Genomic DNA, 21,866 nt, shown 5'->3' on the forward strand with positions numbered 1-21,866 from the left:
AATTAAATATGACAAATCTGATCAAATACCAGTGTAAAAGAGAGGGCTGAATTTCTATTAAAACAATGTTAAATGTCTCAAGCACAGCACAGATGAGCTTCACAAAAAAATGTTCATATTTAAATAAATGAATGGGTGTGAGATCATTCTAAAGCACCGGGGATAGGGTTTTAGACATATTAAATAATGTTCTACCCCTCAGGCTGTTTTGCTAGTGCCTTTTAGCTTCTTGTTCCCATTTTAAATGGATCCAGGAAGTCATTTTTTTTCCCAATAAATGCAGAAAAAAGAATATATCTTTGTGTTTCATTATGTCTTCAGAGGTAAGGATAGGGAGTTCTGGAATCTAAATCAGTGTAAGAACTATCATTAGAACTATCCTCAGCTATAGAGGTTTATCTCACAGAACATGATGTCAGACGAGGGACCTTTGCCAGGATGGCCCTTGTCATCCTGTTCCATTCCTTTTAAATATGAGATTTTATGATGAATTTCATGTGTATTTTTTTTCATGTTCTGTGCTTTTATGAGAGCTTATCCCAGTAACTTATCATGCTAATGTGCTGGAGGTGTGACCTCAAAGTCAGTTGGCATACCTAAGCCAAATGTCAAACCGCTGCTATGCTGAAAAGCAGTTTAAATAGAAATAGTACCCTGTGTTAGACCACGACGCAAGAAAAGACCACTGACTCCAATTAAAATCAAATTAAAGCAAGCTTATTATTTCGACGGGCCGGGCTGCCTTTCCCTCCCAAAACGGCGGGAACAAGACAGCCCCGAGGCTTCTTTGTGGCCCAGTTTTATAGCCCAAAAAGTTACACAAAGGGGGGGTTACAGATAACAACACTCTGAGGAGCATAACACAAGTTTACATTTTTGCTGGCCCCGGCATCAGAATTTATGGAGATCTTAGAGACTCAGAGAGGGTCATTGTCCGGCCAGGGAAGGCCAGAATTTATGAGGCGTCACTAAGGTTTAGGAAAGGGTTGTTATCTGGTCAGGGAAAACCGGACCTGGGTGAGTTCAGGGCACGGGCAGGCATTCCAAGTAGGTTCAGAATTTGCAGTAATTTATAGTAAAGCCGAAATTATCTTTTCATGGTTTTATGGCGAGATGCCCAATTTTAAGAAAGGTTAGGTCTATCACCTGCATTTCCAAATATTGGTTTTCCTACCATAAAATGATCTCAGCTCGAAGTATTTAGAGGAAGGAAGGTGGGACAATTAAATCCTAAATACTAATAGATTCAACATAGCAAACTTTAATGTTGAAGTGTCAGGAATCATCTACCTTTCAAAATGCACATATAGTAACTCTGTTACCAAAATTATTAACCATTAAAATTAAATAAAAATGGGCCTAATAATGGAAAAGTAAATGACAAAAAGAATAAAACATCATAGAATGTTGAAATTTAAAGTGGAATATTATATTAGAATATAATATAAATACTTATTTAATGCTGTTATTGTGTTATTATTCTAGTATATAACATATATATATATATATATATATATATATATATACACACATATACATATACATATGTATACATATGGTTCTCAATCATAGTTACACATACACGTTACCTGGGGAGCATGTAAAGTTTATATGTGTGGGGTCTTATCTTGAACCATTTATGCAAATTCTCTGCAGCTAGGTTGAGAACTCCAGTATAAAATGGATAAGCTTTCCATTTGTTTTCCTTCAATGCAGGTGCACACACAAATAGGCAATTTCAAAAGCAAATCTCATTTCTAGGGAATTCACCATGATTTAGTTCACCTGTCCAGCACTGCATGACTAAATATGATAGAAAGAGTTTAAAATCATCCACTGTTGTCCTCAGGGAATTCATATTAGAACTGCTCAGTTCTAAAACATTAGTATCATTTATTGACTTATGCTTACAACAAATATTATACACAATTTACACAACAAAACAACACATAAAACCAAGGTCTAACACAGATTCCATAATGGGGAAAAATTTCTCTCTCTTAACGAAGCTTAACATACAATCAAAATAGACTTTGCTTGAAGCAAAGAAACAAAGACCTTCATTTTTGTGTGAATTTCAAGAATGAGTACCTCTCAAATAAACTTGAACAGTTATATTTTCATTTTTTATGATATTGCTGAATTTTCAAAATTTCAACAATCATTGGCTATTTTAAAAAGACTAAGCATTCTTCCCACAAAAGTCAATAATTTCTCTTAAGAGTAATAAAAGATGATATTACAAAAATATTTCTTATAAAAATCACAAATGTTCCAATATATTTTCAACCTATATTTTCATAGTTTTTTATCTGTTCATTTGTCTTGTAGTGTATGAAGTTTTTATTTTGCTGAGCCTCTAGAAAAGCTAACAAGTTTGAGTTTGAACTCTGATCAAATAATATTCAAATTGGTCACATTGTGAAAAAAACAGACATTTTTAAAAATTATGCCCTAGTCTTGTCATTTAACTGAAATAAATAAAGTTGGGGGGGGATCCAAAATACAGAAACATGAATAAGAATGAAACTGATATTCTAACCTGCCTATAGTGTCTGACATCCAGGACTCAAAGTATCTGTCTTCTGGACAACTTGTACCATCTCAGGGCTACTCAACTTCCAGATTAATAATGTCATTGGGGGGGCTCAGTTGACCATCAGAGTCAGCATGGGATTTGGAGCTCACCATTACCATGAAATAAATAACAAGCCCCAAGAGTTGTTCAAACATAGTGAATGTTGGAAAACATAAAATGACCTTTTCAAGAAGGCATGCCTTGGGGCTGGGGATGTGGCTCAAGCGGTAGCGCGCTCACCTGGCATGCGTGCGGCCCGGGTTCGATTCTCAGCACCGCATACAAAGATGTTGTATCCGCCAAAAACTGAAAAATAAATATCAAAAATTCTCTCTTTAAAAAAAAAAAAAAGAAGAAGGCATGCCTTTGTGATCTTTGGTCTTGATATAGTTTAAATAGCCTAGAGCAATACTTTCTCTTTAAGGGGGGGGAAAAAACCCTTAAAGTCCTAATTTGAATTTCAATAACAACAAACTTAAAAACAGTAACAAGAATTTAATATAATTTCTTATGAGGCTAAGAGTTCTGTTTAATTTTATTGTTTTATGCAATTCCCCTTTCCTGGTGTCAGTGAAAACAATTAAGAGGAGAATGGGTGGTTCAAAGTGCAAAAGTGGCCAAGTTAAATTTGTATGGGCAACAATAAAGATGATGATTTGAGGTTTCTGAAGAGCCATGTATTCATTCTAACCATATTTTTTAATCTTCCTATATAAATGAAGCATTTACTGAAAATGACACATGTAAATAAATATCAAATATAGATTATGTTGAAAATCAATTTTAGGAACAACATTGATAGAAACACTTTATTTGTAAGCTAAGGCTTCACTGTGTGCCTAGTACACATGGAGAACAATGGAGTACCCTATGGAACTGGAAATATACAAGAATGAATTTACTTAACCACAAATGAATTTATGAGGACTGTGTTTAAGCACTTAATGACATAGTGATCATCATTTTTGAGTTCTTTATATACCCCAGATATTAGTGCCCTACCTGATATGCAAGTGATAAAAATTTGCTCCCAAACTGTATGCTGTCTATGCACATCACTGATATTGTTTCTTTAGCTGAGAAGAAGCTTTTTAGTTTGAATCTATCCCATTTATTAATTCTTGATTTTAATTCTTGCACTATAGGAGTCTTGTTAAGGAAGTAGGAGCCTAATTTGATATGATGGAGATTTGGGCCTACTTTTTCTTCTAGTAGATTCAGGGTCTCTGGTTTAATTCCTAGGTCCTTGATCCACTTTGAGTTGAGTTTTGTGCATGGTGAGAGATAGGGGTTTAATTTCATTTTGTTGCATATGGATTTCCAGTTTTCCCAGCACTATTTGTTGAAGAGGCTATCTTTTCTCCAGTGTATATTTTTGGTGCCTCTGTCTAATGAAAGATAACTGTAATTATACGGGCTTGTCTCTGTGTCCTTTATTCAGTACCATTGGTCTACCAGTCTATTCTGTAGCCAATACCATGCTGTTTTTGTTACTATTCCTCCATAGTATAGTTTAAGGTCTGGTATAGTGATGCCACGTGCTTCATTCTTCTTGCTAAGAATTACTTTAGCTATTCTGGGTCTGGTTTTCCAGATGAATTTCATGACCGCTTTTCCTCTTTCTATGAGGAATGTCATTAGAATTTTGAACTAAATCTGTATAATGTAATTTAATTGCAATTTAGTGCAACATAATTACATTAAATCTGTATAATGCTTCTGGTAGTATGCTTATCTTGATAATATTAATTCTGCCTATCCAAGAACAAGGGACTTTCCTAGTATGTGTGAGGCACTGAATTTGATCCCTAGCACCACATAAAACTAAATGAACAAAATAAAGATTAAAAAATAGGGATCATCAAATAAGTCCTCCAACATAGTCTCAGACCTATGGAAATCATCTATGATGGCAAATTGGTGTAAAGGCAAAATCAAGTTATAAGAAGAAGGACCATCTGTCAGGACTATCCTAAAAGCAGTTCCAAACAGATACGATTAGCACTTTCTAGGGATAATGACATCTTTGGCACAAACATATCAGCACTTTTGGAATATATACTGTATTTCTAAAGCAAAGAAATACATAGAGTTGTCTTAGCTGGATTCCAGAAAAAAATCATTCAATAAATCCACTGATTCAATTTATTCAGCCATCAATTTTCGTAAAGTTAGGATTAAAATTTGATTCCCACGTAGCTCTACCTACCAGTTTGGATATCACAACCTCTATCCTTCATTGTAACTTAATAAGTTTTTGTAATTTACTCATCATTTTATGTGGGCTTTGATAATGTAATTAGGTTCATTCTCCCTGGTACTAACAATATTAATTTTGTAAACACACAAAGCTGAGGTCCTGCACCACACTACATTCACCAAGATCCAAGGCATGTTGAGTAGACCCAGAAACATCCATTCCCTCTTTTAACAATAGCTACTTTTCTATGTGCACCTTAAAACTTTAGCAGACAGACAGAGGGCAATACCTCTTACAACTGTTTACCCAAAACACTCAGGACACATTTAAAAAATTAAGATTTTTTCAAAAAAATGTATTTAAAATAATATAGCATATTATAAGGTGTCCCCAGTGGGATCTAAACTCAAACATAAACATATTAAGGCCCCCTTAAGGAACTATTTGTTTTTACCTGGGAGGAGTAGGTATGGCCTTCTGAACCACAGACAGGACTGGTATAGACCACTGGACACTGCTTGCAGGTGGATGATGTGAGACCCTTTCACTGCTTATGGCCTACCCCTACTTCTTTCATACTGTTAAAAAGAAAGAAGAAAGAAAGCAACCACACTTAGTTCATTTAATTTTACAAATACATTTCTATTAACATGGCTTTTCTTTCTTATCAACTCTTGAAAAACAGAATCAGTAAACTGTATTCTCATTGTCATTGTATTCATCTCTGCAGTGTTCTTCATTATAACTTTGTTTCACATTTCAATATTTGTATCTAATAAAACCTCTCCTTAAAAATCTTCTGCTGGTTACACATAGACTATAGCTGCATTTCATTGAGTAGATTCTTTCCTTTGAATCTATAGCTGTGAAATGTGTTTTCAATAACCCCAGAAGCAGAAGCAACACTTTTTCAGCAATACAGGACTCATGCATATGTCACTTTCTTTAAAGCTGACCTTTGTATTCCCTTAGGAACATTGTGGAAAAAAAAAAGAAACATCTAATTTACTGGGTGCTTGAAAATAAGAGCGGCTTACTTTTAGAGAAAATAGTAATAAAGTACTACAATTTCCCAGCACCTATCCGTATTTAGAGAACTAAATTAGTAGGTTTAGTGATAACAAACCCCTTTTTATTGTGTAGAATTTCTCAAAATGGATCCATTAGGCTTTGATCTAAAATAACTTGGGTAAAACCATCCTCTCCTGCAAGTATTTGTGTCTTTTCTTGAATTCATCTGTGTTATTCCTCTGCTATTTGTGTGAATAATTTACACAAAAATAGAGAGGGCTTAAAACCAAGAAGAAATGGGATGGAGACTCTGTATCAAAACATTGACTATTTCGAGTTAATTAGCACTCCCTCATTAATAAATACCTATGGAAAGAGTATAATTTGATGAGAATAAGACTCTTTTTCAGCTTTTTCTTATATTTTCCAGAAGTCAAATCTATAAAAAGTGTTCCCAAAGATGGTCTCAAAATACTATTTCAGAAGCATGGGGGTTGGGTTTTTCATTTAGGGAAAATGTTTATAAGTTTAAATTTGCTAAAATTTAAATAGGCATTAAGACATTTGAAGCTCTTCCCCCACTTCCAAAAACTTTTCATGAAGTCTACCAGAGTTCCAAGTATATTCCTTCAATTCATTTCATAGTAGAAACAATGGGAAAAAAATAGCTAGACTCTCATTCCTGATTAAATAATTGGCATAAAATCCTAATGGGAATTAAAATAATTACCGGAAAAACTGGGCTATTCTATGCCCTTTAAGATTCAAATTCCAGAACTTCACCAAGGGGGGATGGAAAAATTAAACATTCTACGGGCACTGTTTTCATTTTGTGTAATCAAAATAAGGTAAAATATTAGGCAAAAGTATTTTCTCTCCAGATACATTAGGAAAAGTTTTTATTTATTTATTTATTTTTGGTACCAGGAATTGAACTCAGGGGCACTCGACCACAGAGCCACACCCAAGCTCTATTTTGTATTTTTAAATAGGAATAGTCTTATGAGTAACTTAGCACCTCACTTTTGCTGAGGCTGGCTTTGAACTTGTAATACTCCTGCCTCAGCCTCCCTAACTGCTGGGATTACAGGCATGTGCCACTGCGTCTGGCCCAAGTTTGGGTTTCTCATCAATGAAAAACATTTTATTAGAATCAAATACAACCAGAATAATAAATCAGATCCATATAGAATTGTTTATGTATCCTTTTGAATTTGCCTTTTTGTCCCCTTTCCTAATGAATCAACCTTAAAAATCCTCATGAAGTACAGAAACTAAAAAGTGTTACAATAATGACCTTCTTTTATAAATATATGTTTGGATGACTTACTAGAAAATCTTTATCATTTATTTCAAAGAATAAATATATCCAGAAATATTTTTTAATTGCAAGATTTACTAGAAATATTTAACATTGAACAGATCTTAAACAGTGAAATTATAATGTACTTGTTAAGTAAGTTATGAGGTAAAACAAGCTTGTTTATTCTTGATCTGTTTGAGGTCACTCATGTTGAAAAGAGATAAACTTTTTCAGATTCTTAAAGTAGATCACTAAAAATGATGAGGTTTTTGTGTAGTTTTGCTCCTGATGAGGATTTTCTCAAGTGAAATATAATCATCAAGATCAGAGTATGCATGTATTTACATTTCAGTTGAATGTTATAAAACTATAACATTGCCTAAACAGAATATCTAGTTATTCTTATTTTAAAATAAATAGAACATTAGATGACATTAAGTTAATAAGAATTTGTGTTAAATGAATATAATTCATACTATATAAAGAAGAGTAAATCATGCAGTTTTTATTATGGTTAAACAATCCTAAAATGCTTAATATTTTGTCATCCAAGGATGATTTTGATAGAGCAGATTTCCACTTTAGCACAATAGTTTAGAAAACTAGGACCTAAATTTGAAATCTGAAGTTCTAAATTTTATAGTTTTTATGTGTTCTTAAAGTATCTCAAGACTGGTACATCACACATGAAAAAATTAATTACATTCCCTTTTCAATGAATCAGATTACATTTCAGTACAATAAAGAGCAGTATAAAAAATGCTTTTTTCCAATTTTTTTTTAAAATTAAAGGCATTTTAAAAGTTTTTTTTTTAATTCCAAGTTGAAATTAGTGGAGAAAAACAAACATTTCTAACAATCTTATTACTTAAATAAAAAATACTTTAACAAATGTACCATTTAACAACGTACTGGTAAAATCAGTATACATATAAAAATAAGATTATCTTCATTATTTCAAAGAACAAAATACCAATAATTGATGAAACAAAGCTTTTATAAGTGAAAAAAACTTATAATTCATCATTGTTAGAAAAAAAACCTAACAATATAATGCAGCAGACACTTGGGCAAATAAAGTGTTCCATTAAAATGGTCTTAAGAGAGACTAGGGCTGGGGCTCAGTGGTAGAGCACCACATAAAAATAAATAAATAAATAAATAAATAAATAAATAAACAAACAAACAAATAAATAATAAACAAATAAATATAATGTATTCATATACAACTAAAAACATATTAAAACAAACAAACAAAAATATCCCCATTTCTCCTGATGGGCAGAATCATAGCCTCTGGTACAGCAGTTCCCTGTGTTTCTTCTTCACTAGCAAAGCAATGAGGAAACTTCTTAGAAAAAGGCAGGGGTGTGGGGGAGTTAAGAGGTTCTGAGTAACTGATAATTTCTAATGACAGAGGTCAGAAAGCCTTAGCTGAAGGCTTAGCCATAGGAAGATATGCAGGTTGCCTACATTGTAGATATTTGTGACTTCAGTTATGTGAAGTACTTCACTGGTCCAATCATATGTATCTCTGTTCATCATAGAATAAATTTTTGCATTTCAATATTCCTTTTATCAAAAAAGTATCTTGTGACTCAGAATTTGTTTGGTTTAGCATCAAGTGTGCTTCTCAGAATTAACGTTATTTACTATTTTATTAATTGAAATATTCTGTTCTCAGGAAGATCAATTTTTGTAGAAGAAGGTCATAGTTAAAAATTTCTGATATAATATCTCTGTATTTATTTTATGTTATATATAAACACATGTAATTGTACGTAAGTGAAGTTCATCTTTTGTTGTTGGTTTTTAATTGTATTTCAAAGTTCCTACTTTAGGGACAGCAATGTGTTTCTAAGACAGAGATGATGTCAGGCCAAGACAGGCAAAGGAACATGCTTAGGATAAGGTAAGTTGATGCAAGCTATCAGAATGGTTGCCTGGCAACTGGGAACAGAGAAATGACAGGTGAAAAAAACTAGATCTAGCAAGAACATTTCTGCCCATTTCGTCTAAATATCTCACATATAAAAAATACCTCTTAACCATTGGGTATAAGTCTAATTTTTTAAAAATACCAAGGGTCACTTGCTATTAATTATTTTGAATTATTATCTGATAGGGTAATTGGTAATATAATTTGTTTCCATTCATGACATACAAAATTCAAGATGACTGAAAAATTCTCAATATATTTCGGAAAAACTCTTCCAGGAGCAACTGTGAAACATATACCTTCCAAGGAACTATTAATAAAGGAGACTTTGCTTTACAATTCAAGCTAAAAATCTATTGAGTTTCTAATTGCATTGTAGATATGCCCATATTTCCCTTAAGAAGCAAAAAGGAAAAAAAATGTAATTAGAACCCAGGGAAATGAAACACTAAGTAAAAATACATGATAAACAAAGTCAGGGTATATTTTCCTCAAAATTTCCTTTTTAAATTTCATCATGCAGAGAACTAAGTTATTTTCCTACCAATATAACTGTCATTTTATTTCTAATTGCTGAAAATTTAAAATGACAAACAGAAATTTAATCCACTTGTGACGTTTTGTTACACATCTCCTTTCCGGGGAGAAGAGTCATATTATCTACTTATTATCTGAAGCATCACCTTGTATTTCTTATTCATTTTTTTTACTCTAGCCTGTTCTATACTCTAGTTTAGATCTCCCACATCAGTCTCATATGAAAAACAACAATTTCTAATTTCTCTAATAAGTACAATGTTAATCACCGCTACACCTGTTTGCTCATTTAAGGTCTACTTAGTTTCTGTTCAGCTAATCGTGTTGTGCATTTTAACAACATAATTTTAAAGAAGCATCCATATTTTGGAGTTTCTATCAATTGTCCAAACAGGATAAATGATGTTACCAAAATGATTAAAAGAAAAAAAAAAAAACGACCTAATCCCAAGTTGATTTGTTTCACATAGAACTGTGCCATTAATCAGTCATGACAATTCAGTAACTTGTCATGGGTGTAAATTTCTTCAGTGGAAATTTTAGGTTTCATCATTATGAATCATTAAATCTTGAGCAACCTATGAATCTTTAACAAAATTATTTTCATGAAGACACTCAACCAATTCAGGAGCACAAAGGGTGCATATTGTCCATATGTTGATTTCAGAATTTGACATAGTTTTAGCAAGTAAAATGAATGTATCATTATGGCATAAAGGATTAGGTTGCCTGGAACAAGAAATTTCTAGGAATGCAAAAGTTGCAAAGCTTGGTCATTTATAGGTAGCAAATGACAGACATGAAGGGAATTCTGTCATATGATAACTAAAGAAAGTGAGAAGATGAAAACATGGTCATGTTTAAGAAGACATGATTTCTGTGAAAGTATACCTAAAAAAATAGGTGATCCTTAACACTTAGGTTACAATTTCAAGAAACCATGCCAATAAATCATGATAAATAATATAGTATGTTTATATACTATAAATACATATATAAATATGCGTATGAATAGATATTTTCCTAAAACTTTCAATTCCTGAATCTGACTTCATGTATTAGAAATTCTTAGTTTTCCAGGCCTTAAAAATGCAAAAAGAATAAAATGTCAAATTATGCATTATGTATTTAACTTAAAAGAAAAACATTAGCATATAAATCATAATTTCTTAGATATATTTCCTCCTTTCTATGTATGGCAATATTAACTTAATTCTTATTGACTTTGCTCCAATGCAAGAATTTGCCTATAATTCAATAAAATAGCCTTCAAGTCAAGAGAGAGTCTGTACATTTCTCAACCGGTGGCAACTTGGTACATTTCTTGTCCACTCAATATGCCTAACATTTCATTTCCTTTAGGCAGTTGTTTTGTTAAATTCTGTCAGAGTTGTGGAAGAGTTCTGTTTTAAAATAGGACTGGCTAGTCATGTTTCATATCCTACTGGCTGTAGCTCTTTAGAAAAGAAGGCCACCCTCACTGCTTCTTGCCATGGGTCTTAGGAAAGGAGAGATGGGATTCACAGAGTGCAGTCAATTATCTTGTATGGGGAGAAACAAGCAAATTTATATGAACATTGAATTTGTATGAAACTTCTTGAAACTACAGCAGCTACTACATATTTTAAATGATTTATGGCTTCTAGATGTCAGTAATTTGAGTATTAAAACAAAATAGTATAAATTATGACAATTTTAGTGAAAACAATTACTTCAAATATGAAAAATATTATGCTAGGAAGTATTATGAGCAATGTGGATATAAAACAACAAATACTATATAATAAGTTGACATAGTATATCTATCATATGAATAAAAACCTTACTTGCTTTATATATTCTATGAAGAATAAAGATTCACTTAAAAAGCCCATGTCCAGACATATTTTAAAACATATTGGTAGAAATAATTGTTAAAAAGTACCTTCTGAAACCATTCCTAACATAAATTGAATACATCCTAATAACTGGTTGTAATGATATATTTTAAACATCAATTATACTTACCAGACTAGCTAACAGGATATACCAATATTATCAAGGAGCCAAAGTAAGTGGTGATATAGAGTACCTGCTTCACAGAGGTAATAAGATATTAAACATTAGTGTTTATACTTTAAAGAGTAGTGGACAATTTATAATGAGTACCTCTTTCTTTGAACATATCATTAAAAATGTTTGCACAGTTATATTGTACTAAGGAACAATACAGTTGAAATTGCATTTATACCATGTTTTGTTGTTTCTGTACATAGATCTTAATATGAAAAGGCCTTTAGTGAGGGAAATTTTCTATCAAAGAAGATTTTACTGATCTTATCTGAAAGTTATGTTATCATCAAGAGATTTGAATTATGAAGAGGTGATAATGATATTTAAATACATATCCTGTTAAATAAATAGTTTTTTTTAAATGGTAAGGATAGTCATAATTTGTAAGAACATCAATAATTTCAAAATTTCAAAATAGACAACTACAAATGACATGAATGTATTGCTATATCTCTTCAATCTGACTCTCAGTGGATTGAAGGAGTAATGCAGATTTGAAATATATAAAATGCAGATGATATCATATGCAGATTACAGGAATCTAATCCCCACTGTTATTTCTACATATTTAATTCCAAACAATATTTTAATAAATAAAGATATTTTCAATAAAACCATGGAAATGTGCATTCCACTGCAAAGTATACTTACGGTATAAGATATAAAGAATCAGTGCATTTGTGGACTAGGAGTATCCATAAATCTCTTTCCAACAAATTATGTGGCAACATATTGGAAATTCATATCCTATGTATTAAAAACTAATTGCCAGAATAATAGCTATACACAATTCAAATCCTTGGAATACATGTTAAAAAGTTACGTTTTGAAGCAAAATCTACCAATTATGCCATGTCTATGTATGAACATAATACAGTGAAATCCACTTGTGTGTGTATGTGTGTGTGTTTGTGTGAATATATATATATATATATATATATATATATATATATATATATATATATCATTGCATATAATAATAATATAAGGCAGATCAGCAGAGTAGAACACAGGGATCAGGTGTAGGGAAAAGGGAAGGTACTGGGGAAGGAAATTATGTTATTTCCACATACTAATATGGCACAATGAATCCCACTATTATGTACAATTATAATATAGCAAGAGCAACAATTACAAAAAGGAATTAGAGTCAAATTTTAAATAAAAACAAAAACTGGAAAGAACCCATTATGTGAGTTTCCACCACACTATCCACTGGAAATAAGGAAAGTAAAATCATAAAATATGTTACTTAAGATATTTAAAAGTGGGGAGGGGGCATGGATCTGGGGTTGTGGCTCAGCAGCAGAGTGCTTGCCTAGCATGTGCGAGGTCCTGGGTTCGATCCTCAGCACCACATTAAAGTAAATAAACAAAATAAATGTATGGGGCTGGGGATATGGCTCAAGTGGTAGCCCCTTCGCCAAACATGCGTGAGGCACTGGGTTCCATTCTCAGCACCACATAAATATAATGTAAAGATATTGTGTCCACCTAAAACTAAAAAAATAAATATTTTTTTAAAAAAAAAATATTTTAAAGCCATCATATACCAATTTGGGAATAAATGTATAGCAAACACTTAAATGTTCTGTTTATTTATTTGCATAATAAAAGTCAAAGTACTTTGCCTTTTGAGAATAGAGAAATACCACAAGGAAAAATGCTTTGAAATCAAACATCTTTGCAAATGTGTTGAATTACAGAGAAAAAGGAGAAAAGAATGTATAACTACATATTTTGTCAAAAGATATTTCATGTTTGCCCTTTAATGTTTGAACCTAAAGAACTGAATTGAATCAAACATTTCTGGTAAATTGGTTGTTACTGAAGTTTGTTTGCTGATTGATAAGGATTTTCTCTATGAGAAGGGAAGAAATGGCTAGACATCTTCAATAGGAGGAATATTTTATGTCCATGTACAATGGAATCCTTTGAAAAAATGGTTTGTAGAGGTACTCATCCATGTTAAGTTTATGAAAGGCAATGTGGTATTCAAGTGTCATAGTGTATTTTCTTAAGTTGGATGGCAATTCACAAAGGTTTGCTTTTTTATTGTACTTCAAGACATGCAATTATATTTTTCTTCTATGTGATTTTATGCATCAATAGTTTACAATAAAGATTAAATTTAAAGAGAAAGTTACTCTGAGTTTCAAGACAATAAAATATTCTAAAGCAATATTGTAGAAACTGATCCACAAATTTATAGTTAGATTTTCATATATATTTATATATCCTAAAATGTGACAGACACATATATAGTAATAATTATCTATAAATTTAGCAATTCTATATTATGTTATTCTTTAAATCATAAGCTTAGGAAGGGGGAAGTTTAGGGAAATGAATGACTTTCCTTAAGCTTCTGTGGCTTATAATTCGAAAATTTGGATTTCAAGTGACACTGTTTTCATTTCACCATTTATGTTTCTTGTCATGAATGTCCACATAAGAATTTAAATGTTTAGGAAAACCACATTTCAAATATTTTATAAATTTCTAGATTAGTATTACAAGTAAAAAAACAAAACAAAATTATTATCCCAAATTTTACTTTAACAGTTCCACCACCACTAAAAAATATTGTCTAATAATACATATGGCTAATTAAATGTAAAACTTACATAAAGTGAAATTGATAATATAACATCATACATTTAATTCTCACTTGGGAATCTGTAAAATGACTAATGGACTATGCATTGATTGTTTCACTTATTGAATGACAGATGTGCTTTCATTCCTGATTTGAACATATAAGAATAGTCACTAAGTCCAACTTATTGTATTTAAAATAAGAATTAGAAACTTCCTCAGATTTTTCAGTCATGAATGTTTCCAAGTAGAGCAAGTTTTCAACCATAAATTGTGTTAATAACTTAACCTTGAGGAGCTCTCTGGCATCAACACCAATCAAACTACAAACTCATAAAGGATGTTCACAAAAAAACAAATGTGTGATTCTTAAAGACCAGAGAGATTCTATATTTGGGAAAAATATATGCACATTTAAAAAATAACAGTGACAGACACATAACTTATAAAGGAAATAATATTCTACCTAAAAGAAAATAATTAACAATGGACCATTTCTCAAAAGTCATGAGAAAATATTCTGTTTGAAAATTCAAAATATTTTTTTTATTTCAAAATATGTCTTGATCAAAAATTCTTTTCATTTTTGTTCATTTATAAACAGAAGGAAATGTTTTAGCTCATCTTCAAGAAACAGGCCTCACAGCTTTAACAGAAGTATTGAGCCATTAAATGCTGCATTTTATTTAAAAAAACAGTTATTAAAGGCCAACCAAAGTTCATGAAAGAAAAACATAGCTTTTCCTTCATGTACTCTCTTCACGGAAGTCATAATTCTTAACTCATTTCTTGCTTTATTGGAAAAAGAAGTTTACAAAAATAAAAAGGAGAAGGGAACAACCATGTTTTGCTTGTGTGTGATTTATAAACTTAAGAGTATAAAACCTTCATGATGAATTGGCTCTGATAGTATAGTATATATTTCAAGTTAACAACTAATTATTAAAATTAAACAAAAAGCCTATTTTTTTTTACTCTATGGTATTTTTCTCTCTACTAGATTTTATTTGTTTCCCATCCTGAAAAATATATACTTTCAAGCATATGTTGAATCTCCAGTGCCATCCAAGTAATGTCATATTTGCAACATGGGGGGATGATCTTCAAGAAATGTTATCTCAATAACTTGTACCATACATAAAAGTTCATGAAAAAAACCCTTCAAAAGCATTTTTATTACTTTTATTTATCACAAGTCTTATTTTCTAACCTACCAAGAACACTTACTCACCCTATCTAATAACTCATGAATATACCTATTATGTGTTCAGGAACTATTGTACAATCTGAAGAATATAGGGGGAAAGAGTCTCTGAATTCATGGAACTCAAATTTATTTGTAAACAAAAAGATAAATGTAGCTTAGAGTAGGGTTTTGCTGTGGTCCAGGAAGAGGTCTGGACAATCTATTGCCTATCTCACCAACTCTTTCATCTTTCAAGTCCCAACACGGATATCATTTCTTTTGCAAAATATTTTCTGACTCCCCAAGCATATGTGCACTAACAGTATGGTGTCCCTCATATTCCTTTATTATAATGATCACCCCCTGTAGTTTTTTTTCCCATTTGATGCAAGGTATATTCACACTTCTCTAATTCTGAGTCTCTATCTTGCTCCCATGACATTGATCAAATCATTAATGCCTGTGCTTACTGTTCTTTTCTTGCTTATTTCTGCCATTTATCCTAGCTCTAAAGTTTGGGAGATAATGGAGCCACTTAGAGAATAGGCTACATTCTACAGCCTAAAAATATCTCTCACCTTATGTTGAGCCTCACCATTCACAGGCAAGCAGAAAGCAGCTGGTCAGTAAAAGATGTCATTGGAATCATAGCATGAGATTGTACACAAATTGGATTTAACTGCCACATCCTCTGGAGTGGCCATACTATTTTGCTTTCTGTGCAATTTGCCCAATTAAATTCCTGCCTTTCCTTTGATTAGATCATGCTTCCAGAAATAGTGTCTTAAGATTGTGGAGTGCATTGGTTTCCTATGTCTTCTACATTAGATTACCCAAAACTTGCTGATTCTAACAGAAGTTTAATCTCCCAAATCTGGATCATCAAAGTCTGAGAGCAGTGTCACAGGACTGAAGTCAAGATGTTGGCAGGAGCACAGTCTCTCTGGGGGTTCCAGGTGACTATGTGTCCCCTGCCTCTTCCAGCTTCTGGGAGGTATCTGCATTCCTTGGCTTATGGCCTTATCTTTCTATCCTTGCTGCATTTCATATCCTCTTCTTCTCTGTGCATCTCCATCAGAATTTTTTGTCTCTCTCTTATAAAAATACACATGATAGCATTTAGAGCTCACCCTGATAATCCAGGAAAAACTTCCTCTTCTGAGGAACTTTAATCGCATTTTTCCCACATATCGTAATATTCCTTCTAATAGTAAATAAGATAACATTTGCCAATTATGGAAAAAAGGTGAGGGCATAAAAATTTGAGGGCTGCCATTTAGCTAATTTCAGAGAACACACTTGGTAAAAAGAGATTTCACCTTTCTCACAACAAAGAAGCTTCAGGAATGAAGTCAGGATTAGAAAGATGCCTTAACTAAGCCCATTCATGAAACCATCTGTTTGGTGCGTTTTGCCCTTTGCCTCCCCTAACCCACTCCTTTACATCTAAAAGGAGGCTGTACGGTTGGTCACAGTGATACTTTGGGACTCAGGCATCACCTTCAGCTAGCTTTCCTCTTCTGCAAATGCATGTTTTGCTTACTCATGAAAACAGATATAATTCATCTCTCTTTCAGGAAAAACAATACAACAATAACAAACCTAAAGCTCTAGGTTTACTATCCATTGTATTTCACATTCATCTCATTTTCTCAGTGAATTAGATAATCAATTTTATTTTTTATGTGTGTCATAGACTGTATCAGTGTTATAGTAATGATGAGTGGAAAACAATGAAATCCCCATTTTCTACCAACAAAAACTAACTGTCCATGACATGAACACTTGTCTTCTGCTTATATGTTTTACTGATAGAAGAATAGAGGATGGAACAAGTGGGTTGTTCTTCTCTTTGTGCATTCAGAAGTAGTGGTCATTGGGAGAAAGTTGAATCACAGTGGTGGGAAAACAGGCTTAATATAATAGCTTAGGGCTAGATACAGGCTCAGGAGCATCCAGGGTTGACAGCAGAGAAGCCATTGCAGTATAACAAGAATTGGATTTACCCAGTGTTGTTTCTTGGCTTTCTTCTCATGATAGTTAATTGTGTTTTTGTTCTTTGCTATTCAATATTTTCCAAAACTATCCTGAATGCTCTCCCCTCTCTCCATAATATCTTTTCACCATTTTTTTTGTATTATTGGTAGTGGGAATCAAGCCTAGGACCTTACGAATGTTTGACGGCACTCTATCACTAAGGCTTACCTCCAGCCCTGTCTTCACTGTTTAAATCATAAATCATTGTTCTCCAGTATGTTTCTCTGAGCCCAGCATTAAGTATTCAATAAAATCATTGAATAAATAAGTAAAGGAAGGAAGAAGGAAGAAAGGAAAGAAGGAAACTAAATTTCCTGGTTCAAGCACTAACAATGACTATTATTTAGTTAACTTCATGCCCACTCAGAAGAAATTCTATTGCATAATTATAAATGTTTTATAAATACTTTGTCAATTAAGTCCTTGGTAAATGTCATTAGTTTCCATATAAAACCTCATCACTTAGAATAAAATAAAAATAATAGACTTGGCTCTGGATTCAAACAAAAGTCTTTTTGCTCCTAACAATTATTTGATGTCATAACCTAAAGGAATATGACAAAGCATTTTATATAGTCTCCTTCAGTTGGTTCAGTCTACCAAGGATCCTTTTCAGCCTTGTGTTTTAGAATACTTAGCATGCTTTCTATGACTCATTTAGGAAGCAAGCAATCAGGAAATTAAAAATTGTCTTTTCATATCTGTAAGGGTGAGAGTGGTTTATATAGGCTTCTTTTAAATGCTTTGCTTATTTTAATAACATTATTAATTTGCTGTAGTTTTTTGTTTTGTTTTGTTTTGGGTTCCTCATATGACTTTTTTTTAGTATAATAAAATCATAGGACCTATAGGTTTCTTTGAAAAATAACACAGTGCCTCTTACCCTTCTAATAGTTTTTCTGTCCCACTGATAGTCACTAAATACAGAGTAGCTTATAAGTTCATAACTGCCCCACTAACAACCTGGACACAGTGCAGAAAGATGACTGAGAATTTATCATGTTCAGTGTTACTTTACTGACCGGTAGAATTGTTGGGAAGAATAAAGGTTTTGGGGTGTAGGTTTCTATGCTAAACTGGCCTGGAAGATGCTCCCTCTCCAAAGAATTGGTCACTGTCTCCCTATATTGAAGGGATGATCAAATAAGTAACATATTCTAGTACAGCTCTGTTATCAACTTTGGATCACATAGTTACATTTTTGTACTCTCTTTTATGTGGTATCTTTAGCATTTGTTTGATCAAATGCATGCCTGGATTAATTTGGATTTTTGCCTTTCAGGAAATAGAGAGAGCTTCTGGTTTATCTTATTTTGGTGCTTTTTGTATATTATTTATGCACCCTAGCTTATGTAAAATCATGTTCCATGGGTTACTGCTAAACTGATTGGCATGCATGGAGGTTGTATGTGAAGCTCCAGTGCAGGGTAAGTATTGACTTATTTACATTATTTTTCATTGCACATGTGTCTAAAATTTGGGTATTCCTAGATTCCTTTAAATCACTTTCTAGAATCAGACTACATATAACTGAATGGTAGTCCTCTCCCTCAGTATTCATTAGAAATAAATATGGATCAAGATGTATGTTTATACATTATTATGACAATTGTAGAGATGCCACCAAATATTACTTACTTTTTATCACACCCTACTATATTGAATATTTGAAAAAACATTCTTAGCTCTTCAGTTTCTGTAAAACCAGACTGTCATCAGGATGCTGTCCCCAAGTCTAATATTTGTTTATTTGTTTGTTGTTTTTTCCAGTGTTTTTGGAAGAAGTAAGGCTACAGAACAGTAAGTACTTTCTTTCCTGAATCAACAAGGAAGAAAGTCCTCCCTGACCCCAAAATATCTTTCTCAGTTTAATAGGTGTATACATTAGGTCAGATCACTAAAATTTTTATTCAATTTGTTATAACTTAGTACTACCATAAATCATGTAAATATGTGGTGCAATCTTAACATAATATCTAAAATATATTGCAATTTAACACAGTTAAAAAATGAAAAAAATAAACTGAGTATGGTGGTACATGCCTGTAATGCCATCAGCTTGGGAGGCTCAGACAGAAGGATCACAAGTTCAAAGGCAGCCTCTGCAATGGGAAGACACTATGCAACTCAGTGACACCCTGCCTCTAAATGAAATACAAAAATAGGGCTGGGGGTGTGGTTCAGTGGCCGAGTCCCCCTGAGTTCAATCCCCAGTTACAGCCTCCCCCCAAAAAAAGAAAAAAATATAAAATATTTTCTATACTTCTTGATTTCAAGTCAGACTTCATTTATTTAAAATAAAATTACTGAGACTTGGGGTGTAGCTCAGTGGATGAGCTCTTTCCTAGCATGCATGTGACTTTATGTTCAATCCCTAGCACCTCAATATATAAAAATTTAAAAATAGTGCTTGAGTAAATTCTTTAAAATTTTTTAACTTATAGTTCATTAAGCATAAAATCTCTATCTGGGGATTGAACGTGTGAGGAAATCAATAAAAATGTAATTCTCAACAAAATACACATTGAAGTCAAGTGCTTGTGAAATTTTTAACCTGCAAGATGAAAAAGTTTTAAAGTTCATTCTGCCTTAAGGTAACTAATGGGAATCATACGAAAGCATTACATTTGCTCCATTTTGGTTTTGTTTTTGTTTTGGGAAGAGGGCTTTTCATTTTCGTTTTGTGTTACAACTCACTTTAAACAAGTATGCAAATATATCTATTCTATATCCTAATGGAAAATCAAATTACCTTTTCTACTGGAAGTTACAGACATAAATTGACAGAACCACTTGAGTGAATGATTAGTAGATAGGCTTTTCTGAAAGCTCAGAGAATTTCTTACATAAAGATTATTGTTTGAATAGCATATCTATCACTGTCATCATGAAAAAATAAAGTATGACATAATAATCTCTTGGTGAAGCTAAATTTTACACACTCTTATATTGGAATGAAACACAGATGTTGCATAAATGGTGGAGCTTTACTAAATATAGACCATGACAAGAAATTAAAAAGCAGTTTATGAATTATTCATTGAGTTTCCCGTTGAATAACTGGGGGAATCCTGCTAGTTCTTAGGAGCATGTCAGCACACCCAGCCACCTAGTTCACCTGGACACCTCTGCTGAGCATCAGTCTTCTCAAGGATGTGAGGAAAATTATGCATTTTTAACAAAAAAAAGTCACTACTGGCATTTCTCTCAAGCTCTATTCTCCAGATCTCATTTCAAATAATTTTGTGGGTAGGTTTGTAATCCATTTTGTCTGATGTCCTGTTAGTTTTTCGGCGTCTATCTTTGGGCCTATTTTAAAAGGTTGCTTTCATCTCCATATAACTCTACTGCGAGTAAGAGAAGTTTTAATTTTTGCCCTTACCCTGTGACATTGACCTCTTCCTCTAAATGTGAATCTGGAGAAACTAGCAGTAGGTGATTAAATGATGATGATTTTCAGACAAGAAAAATTCCTAAGTTCTCTTGTTTGATTGTAGTAACTAGTGAACTGTATAGTCAAACTCTGCACAAAAGACCCTCTGGATTGTTTTCAGAAGAGTAACAATCCTATTTAACATACAAAGGCAAGAAAGGGAGTGCCTGTCTAGATTCAGCATTTTCATCAGGTACAAAACCTTTAGAATGGTTTATTTTCAAGCTTTGCTGTGCTTAAGTACCTCAAAAGAACTGTGCCCTGTGGCAGCATGCAGTAGGTTCCCTAAAAAAACATAAAGTGTATATTTCATAACTGTAAATTATGAGGAAAAGGCTTTAAATAAGTTCAGCTAGATAATGTGGGTTTAACTATGCCCAGCTATAGCACTGAAAAGTTCTAGAGACTTTCTTCTGTGAGAGTACTATACAACTTTGAGTAGTAAAAACATTCCATAATTTTTTTTTAAATAGAACAAAAAAGTGAAGCAAAGCAAAGCAAAACAAAACAAAAAGCAATCCTCCCTGGGTTTTCATTTGATGAGTCATATTTTTTTGCTCATTAAGCAATTGCATAATGACAACAGTGACTTATCATTCATTACTCATGGTAAGTTTTTAAAATGACATAAGCAATGCATACTCGGTATGCAAAATGTGCACGCCTTACAACTCCATAGCTTCCAAGCATTCACTGACAACAGCTTACAAAATTTTAAAAGAGATCCTTATATACTGAAATAAGTTATAAGCAGTGAACTGAAATTCTCTTCATAGTTATTGCCACGTTTATGTTCAATGCATATTTCATTATTTCAAGTCCCAAAGCAAAAAATATACAAGCAGCAATTGAATGGTGAGTGACCTCTAAAATTAATTTTAAAAGTTAATTCTAAAATTCATCAATGAGAACTACACAACATTGTTTCATTCATTACCCTGATTCAACAAAATCAAGTATTTTTTTTGCATAATTCTGATTTGATTTTTTTC

The sequence above is a fragment of the Urocitellus parryii genome, unplaced genomic scaffold (assembly GCF_045843805.1).
Source record: "Urocitellus parryii isolate mUroPar1 unplaced genomic scaffold, mUroPar1.hap1 Scaffold_48, whole genome shotgun sequence".
Lineage (NCBI taxonomy): Eukaryota > Metazoa > Chordata > Mammalia > Rodentia > Sciuridae > Urocitellus > Urocitellus parryii.